General features: G+C 48.8%; 1 protein-coding gene across 1 annotated transcript in view; it reads right to left on the reverse strand.

The window, feature by feature from the left end:
* The window catches only part of SLC6A1 (solute carrier family 6 member 1), a 71,533-nt gene extending 65,059 nt beyond the window's left edge, over positions 1-6,474 (reverse strand). Inside the window, exon 1 of the mRNA XM_058813135.1 lies at positions 6,344-6,474. The gene's annotated coding sequence lies outside the window, so the exon portion shown is untranslated. The remainder of the gene's footprint in view (positions 1-6,343) is intronic.
* Between the last annotated feature and the right edge of the window lie 1,172 nt (positions 6,475-7,646).

Genomic DNA, 7,646 nt, shown 5'->3' on the forward strand with positions numbered 1-7,646 from the left:
TTTCAGTGGTTTCACACTCCTGCTCCTCAGCCCTGGCACAGATTTGGAATTCTGCTCGTGTTCGACAGCCAGCAGAATCAATGGAATTAAATCCAGCCCATTTGTACCATTTAAGCCCACAGAGAAGCTTAACATATTTAATCATATAACTTCCTTCCATTCAATAATTTGCCAGAGGAAAAGGCATGGAATTTTCCATCCACGCTTTCCCTTTTGGAACATGCATCACAAGTGTGTACAGCTCCATTTTTCCTGCTGGTGTGATGGAGAAACTCTGTTGGTGACCCAGGAATGCTCAAACTTCTCTCCCTTTCTGTGTGCTCCAACCCAGGGCTGGCTGTTTCCTTCCATGCTCTGTGTCACCCTCCTGTAGGTGACCAGCAAGTGATGCTAAAATGGGAATAAAATGGGATTGGGAGGTGAAGGAAGCAGCACATGCAGCTGAGGAAGATGACATTGTGTTACCCTGAAGCCCATCTGCCAATTCAGAGAGGATCCAGCAGACAAGAGCAGCAGGATCCTTGAGGAATGATCTCTTTTTTCAGAGATGTTCAAACCCCTTTCAAATAATCCCAGTTAATTTTAATTTCGGAAGGTTAGATAGTCCTCAGAATTTTCTCTAATTGCATATTCCTCAGAATAGACTCCTCTGCTTGCTCTGTAATCAAATCATAATTAAAGCATCTGTGTCGTTTTATCCATCCCTTCCTGCTATTTGTAACATTTACAGAAGGCAACAAAGATGCGGAATGCAAAATTTCCAGCGCCGAGGCTGGGCAGCAGCAGTGCCATGATGGGGATTTGTGCTGCTGTGAGTGCCTGAGCATCTCCTCAGGCTTTCCTTGGCCTTTCCAAACAGCCCAGGAGGAGAAGGGCACCAAACAGTGCCCCCCTTGTTGTGGCCACCACTGGAGGCCATGTTTCATTCCTGGGACCCTTGTTTTTAACCAGCTGTACAGGAGGCTGTGTTTCATTCCTGGGATTTTTGTTTTTAACCAGCTGCCTCCTTCCATCTGGGCACACTGGCCTGGGGCAGGCAGAGGGGCTGGAATCAAGGGAGGTGTTACACAGCAATATCACCTTGGCAGAAATGAGGATTTTCTCTCTGGGCAGCTGTTAGATGAGTCTCCACTCACCCAGGAAGAAAATGAGTCTCAAGATGAGTCTCCACTGCTTTCCAGGCAGGAAAAAAATCCCAGACCAAAGCAACCAACAGTAAAGTGGCTCCCTGGGCTTTATCAGAAAACTCAGAGTAACTCATTTGTCACTGTCACATTTTCTGAGAGATCCCTTCACTGGGTTTTCTTCTCCTGAGAAGCTGAGAAGCCTCAGAAAAGAATGAAAACAATAATTATCTCATTTGCTTCTCCTGTGTTTGCTGCTTTGGAATGTGGGCTGGAGATTGTTTACCAACAGGTGAATGTTTGATTGGTTTCATTTGAATTGTTTTTATTTAATGACCAATCACAGCCAGCTGTGTTGGACTCTCTGAGTCAGTCACAAGTTTTATTGTCATTCTTGTTAAACCTTCTGTCTGTACCCTTCTCTTTCTTTAGTATAGTTTTAGCATAGCATAATATAATGTAATATAATGTATTATAAATAATATAATATAATATAATATAATATAATATAATATAATATAATATAATATAATATAATATAATATAATATATCAGCCTTCTGAGAACATGGAGTCAGATTCCTCATCTCTTGCCTCATTCTGGGGACCTCAGAAACTCAGCACTAATTGGATTATTGGAGGCACCCTTGTCTCCCAGAGCATCACAGAAGTCATATTTCACATTAGAAGTGTTTCCATAAACTTTTCACCCACTGCTGTGGAGTGATGAGCAAACCTCTCTGGAGAAAGAGTTTGCAGTTTGGGTTTTGTCTGCTTTATTTCAGAAAGACAGAGGGGAAAGAATCAGAATTCCTTGCACAAGCAGAGTTCAGGCTCAGACAGGGATAATTTCCTTTGGAATTTGTAGTTTGTATTAAAAGGAATGCATTGATTGGTAAATGAAAGCATCTATTTTTCAAAAGAAAAATTTTTGATGTATTTATGCACCACTAACATGGCTTTTTCTTCCATCCTAGATTTTAGTCCTGTTACACAATTTGGTAACACTACAGAATGAACCTCAGCTGCGTAGGCAGCACTTGATAAACTCCTGATTACAACTGGTATAAAAAGTACTGATTTCTCACTGAATGTTTTTCATTGCAGCATCATTCTAGTGAAACATTCAAATAATTGTCATTTTGCACGGAAAAGATCCAGTTTACACAAAGGTTACTCTAAGCACTTCAGACTGAAATCAGTACTGAGTTTGCTCTCAACATCACTGTCCTTCTGAAATATAACTTGTAGACAAAGATCAAAACTGGAAAAAAAAAAATTTCCATCTTAACAATTCACTGTAGGAATTATTTTTAGATAATTTCTATTTTTGGACAACAAATCCTTTCAGAACCCACTTTGAACTGAAAAGAAATTTTGGAAAAATTAATACCTCAGTTTCCTTAACTTAAGTCTTAAATAGAATTTTCATAGCTACTGGGTAATGTTAGATATAATATCTGGGGTGATTTTATTAATTTCAGGGGGTGTTTTATGTCATTGGGATTGCTGCAGATCATTCGGATGGGATTGCAGCAGATCATTGGAACGGGATTGTTGCAGATTTTTGGGATTGCTGCAGATTATTGGGATTGTTGCAGATCATTGGAATGGGATTAGTGCAGATCACTAGGATTGTTGCAGATCATTGGGATTGCTGCAGATTCCTGGGATTATTAATTATTTTACTTCCTAGTTTACAAGGGAGAATTCTTGTCCATGTTCTGTCACTTTCCTCCATCAATAAACATCCAGCTGCAGATGAATTCACTTATCACACTACACATCTCAAATATCCAGCTGCCAGCCTTGCCCTTAGAAAAGGCCCACACAGGTGAAGCTGTTATTGATATTATTTTCCCCTTAAAGATCTACATTTGAAAAGCAGAAAGGTAAATCAAATAATCCAGCTGGTGCCTGGTTCCATCCTCACACAGAGCTGAGGACAGGAGCAGAAGTTGGGGCTGAAACGCTGCCTCTCCTCACCCTGACAGCCACAGGGCAGGAACCAGGGGGACAAAACATCTCAGCCGGGTTCTGAAGCACATTGATTGTGGTTTAAAAACCTAAAGGCTGAATTTCTCATTGCTATTGGCACAAGCAGACACTCAGCTGCCTGGTCTGAGCTCTGCAGGAGCTGAGCCCGTGTGTGAGAGCTCTGTCCCCCTCTGTCACCGGCTCAGAGAGCTCAGGGATGCTGCAGCATCACCCCTGCCCTGCCAGCTCAGGGCAGGCTCTGCTTTATGTAACCAAATGTGGCAGCACATCCAAAGCACAACCATGCAAATGTCACAGCTGACCCTCCAACGTGCACTTGCGAGGCACAGATTTATCCCCAAGTCCAAACTCATTTCTCGTCTCCAACGTTCAAGGCAGGCATGAGTTAGAAGAGATCATGGTAAGTAGAAAATCCTAAGATAACTTGAAAAGAAATTGTCACCAAGGATTCTCTTCAGAGATAATATTGTTTTTCCAAATCACTTGTTCGTAGTTGAGTCATCCCAGAGAGAATCTAAAGCTTGTGGAAATTTGTCACTGCGTGTAGTACGAGGAGTGCAGAACTCTTGCAGATTATTTAGAAATTTCCCTTTTGCATCTGGAGCTTGGATTGCACTTAGAGGGTGAAAAGATTCAAACGCACAGCCAAAAACATCTTCCCCCACCGCCCTCCCACTCGTTCCCCCTCCTCATGTTCAATTACTACTGTGTTAGACTTAACAGTGCCACCAACACTGCAGCTCTGGAGCAGCAATAAAATCAGCAATCAGTGCCTTCAGTAAATACATTAACACCAACTCATCCACGCCAACAAATCATTGTTTACTTCTGAAATATGTTTTAGCAGCCCACGGTATTCATCAATCAAGTGAGGCTGGGCTCTGAATGTTCTTAGAGAGGCTCAGATTTTCACTTTACCAACAGAACCACAAAACAAATGGAAATTGCTTTCCTTTCTCCCTTTCTCCAAGGAAGGTTTGCATACCTGAAATATAACACTGCCCTGTCTGGAATCTGTCAAACTCGCTGTCTGTAGAGAAATTCATTATCACAAAGCTATTGAGGAGGAAAACACCTGAAATTCACACAGATGATGCTCATGTGGACACACACAATGCAAACCAGCTATGACAACCAGCAGTCCCTGCTGATCATCAGCAAATGACACCATTTGTGCCTTTAACCTCAGAAGGAACTAAAGCCATCAATTCTGCACACGTTCCATACACTCTAAAGATTTAAAACTCACTTACAAGGAGTTCCCTACGATGGCAGTGTTGCTGTTACAATCCTTCAAACTTACCAATTATGCTGCCTAATTAGAGAGAGAAATAAATTCTGAGCTGTCTTCAGAACCGTTCAGTACCGTTCTTAACATGGCAATTCCTGGCAGATTTCATGCATTTACCATTAGAATTGCAATTTATTTTGGCAGCTGAAACAGCTCCTGTTTTCTCTGTGCCCCCTGCAGCACCTCCAGCACTCCGACTCACACACATTACGTGACTTGATCCTCTTTGAAACCCGAGCCACTTTCACACCTGCACACAAATGTACTAAGTCCAGAGTTTTAAATCGCTGCCCTCCACATCCAGAACTCCACATTTGAAACACAAGCTGCCAAGTTCCTCAGCTTTTGAAAGGACCAGGAGGAGCCACTGTCCCTTTAATGTTCCACCTCGTCTCCAAAAGAAACGTCTTTTTACTAGAGCTCAGTGTGATTCATTGGAATTTGCCAGGCAGGTCAGGAAATCCCCTGAAGCAGAGGAAGAATATTAAAGAGATGGGACATGTATATCAAATCTCATTACTGTTCTCTTCTGAGAATCAATCAGGTGAAAGGATGTGATGATGTCATTATGACATCATTGACTTTGGGATTAGCAATTCAGAGCTACTTAGCAACCAAAGCTGTCCAATACAGAAGTAAGAGATCCAGTGGAAGATGTTATCATCTGACCCACTTACTGCAAGATAAATATTTGTCAATGCTGGTTTCGAGACTTTGTCAGAGATGCGAAAACTTACGAACAGCCTTGTTTCAAGTGCAGAATATTTGAAATAAAACGTTCCCCCTGAACCTTTTCCATTTATATCCAAGCGTATTCTTTACCCCATAACAGCTCATACCCATGTTCCCTCTCAGTCATCTTCTTCCTCACCTTCCCATAAATCTAAACCCCAAAAATGCACAAAGAAAAACCTTCTGCTAAACAGATTACTGTTATTTTAAGAACTACAAGCTCTATTAGAAACTCAAACCTCGTATAGTCAAGGGAGACTAATATAATTGCATCAAAATGCAAGCTTGGAAAGCGTGCTTATTTCATTAAAGTAAGCTGAAAAGATCCAGTTGATGAACTCCAGTATCCGTCAGAAATTCCAACCAAAATAAAAAGGAAAAAGCTTTGTGCATGAAGAAAGAATTGGTCACGCTACTTCTGTGGCTATTTCTGGGACCTGAAGGGGTTTGATGCCCGGAATCTATGGCTGACCTGATTTTCTTTAAAGTTCACTCGTCTCCGTTGAAAATACAGTTCTAAACAACCGAGCGAAGCTCTCCGATGCCCTGAAATTCAAACTAAAGCTTTAAACCCATTCCCAACAAGCCAGAAGCGGAGCGCTGGGCTGACACTTGGTGTTCCCGCAGCCACGGGCGAGCGGAGCACCGCGACGCGTTCGGAGAGCAAACGAAGGAAAATCAACCACTCCGCCTTCTGCAAAGAACTTTTATTATCGGGGCGAGGCCGCTCCAGCTCTCCACGGCTCCGAGAGCCCCGCGGTGCCGGGAGCGCCCGCGGAGCCCGCACGGAGCGCGCAGGGAGCGGCGGAGGCTCCGCGGAGCGCGGCACGGCTCGGGGAGCCCCGGAGAGCCGGCTCGGAACCTCCCCGAGCTCCGGCAACAGGCGGCAGCTCCCGGCCATCGCCGCTCCCCGCGGGGCTCCGCCGCCCTGCGAGGAGCTGCCGGCTCAGCCTCCATCCCCCGGGGGCTGCCGCGTCCCCCTCTGAGCCCCGGCAGCATCCCACAGCATCCTTAGCATCGCTGCATCCCGCAGCATCCCTTCATCCCTTAGCATCCCTTCATCCCTTAGCATCGCTGCATCCCGCAGCATCCCTGCATCCCGCAGCATCCCTGCATCCCGCAGCATCCCGGGCGCGTTTCCCCCGCGGGGCTCGGGCTCGGGGTCCTGCTGGAGCCCGCGGTCACAGCGCACAGCCTACCTGCCGAGGAGGAGGAGCAGGAGCAGGAGGAGGAAGAGGAGCTGGAGGTGCCGCTGCCGCCGCTGCCGCCGCCGCCCGTCCCGAGCCACCGGCGCTGCCCTCCCCGAGCGATATTAATGTTCATTTAAAGCTCGGCGCCCGCCGCTCCGCCGCGCCCTCCCTGCTCGGGCTGGGGGCCGGGCCCGCACCGCCCCTGCCCGCCCCCGGACCGCCCCTCGGCACCGGCTGGTCCCCCCGGGGCTGACAGACCCCCCTCGGCACCGGCTGGTCCCCTCGGGGCTGATGGATCCCCCTTCATCAGATCCCCCCTTCATCAGATGTCCCTCAGGGCTGCTGGATCCTTTCGGGGCCGGCGGGTCCCCTCGGGGCTGCCAGACCCTCCTCGGGCCTGACGGATTCCCTTGGGGCCAGCAGATGCCTCTCGGGGCTGGCAGACCCCGCTCGGGACCGACAGGTCCCCTCAGGGCTGATGGATCCCACCCCCGGGAGTGGCAAATGCTCCTCGGGGCTGATGGATGCCCTCGGGGCCAGGAGATGCCCCTCAGGGCTGCTGAAGCTTTTCTAGGCTGGCGGGTCCCCTCGGGGCTGATGGATCCCCCTCAGCACCAGCGGGTCCCCCCGGGAGTTGCAGGTTCTCCTCTGGGCTGATGGATGCCCTTGGGGCCTATGGATGCCCCTCAGGGCTGCTGGATCCTTTCTGGGCCAGCGAGTGCCCTCAGGGCTGATGGATCCCCCTCGGCACCAGCGAGTCCCCCCAAGGCTGATGGATCCCTCTGTGGTCTGGCGGGGCCCCCCGGGTGTGGCAGATGCTCAGTGGGGCTGATGGATGCTCTCGGGCCCAGCAGATGCCCCTCAGCGCTGCTGGATCCTTTCTGGGCCACTGGGTCCCCTCGGGGCTGCCAGACTCCCCTCGGCACCAACAGGTCCCCTCGGGGCTGGCGGGTCCCCCCCAGGAGTGGTAGATGCCCCTCAGGGCTGATGGATCCTTTCTGGACCGGCAGGTCCCCTCCGAGCTGATGGATCCCTCTCGGGGCTGGCAGGTCCCCCCGGGGCTGATGGATCCCCCTTGGCACCGATGGGTCCCCCCAGGGCTGATGGATCCCCCTCCGGGCTGGCGGGTCCCCTCGGGGCTGATAGATCCTTTCTGGGCCAGCAGGTCCCCTCAGGGCTGATGGATTGATGGATCCCCCTCCGGGCTGGCAGGTCCCCTCGGGAGTGGCAGATGCCCCTCAGGGCCTATGGATGCCCTTGGGGCCATCAGATGCCCTTCAGGGCTGCTGGATCCTTTCTGGGCCAGTGCATC

The sequence above is a fragment of the Ammospiza caudacuta genome, chromosome 12, assembly GCF_027887145.1.
Source record: "Ammospiza caudacuta isolate bAmmCau1 chromosome 12, bAmmCau1.pri, whole genome shotgun sequence".
NCBI classification, from domain to species: Eukaryota; Metazoa; Chordata; class Aves; order Passeriformes; family Passerellidae; genus Ammospiza; species Ammospiza caudacuta.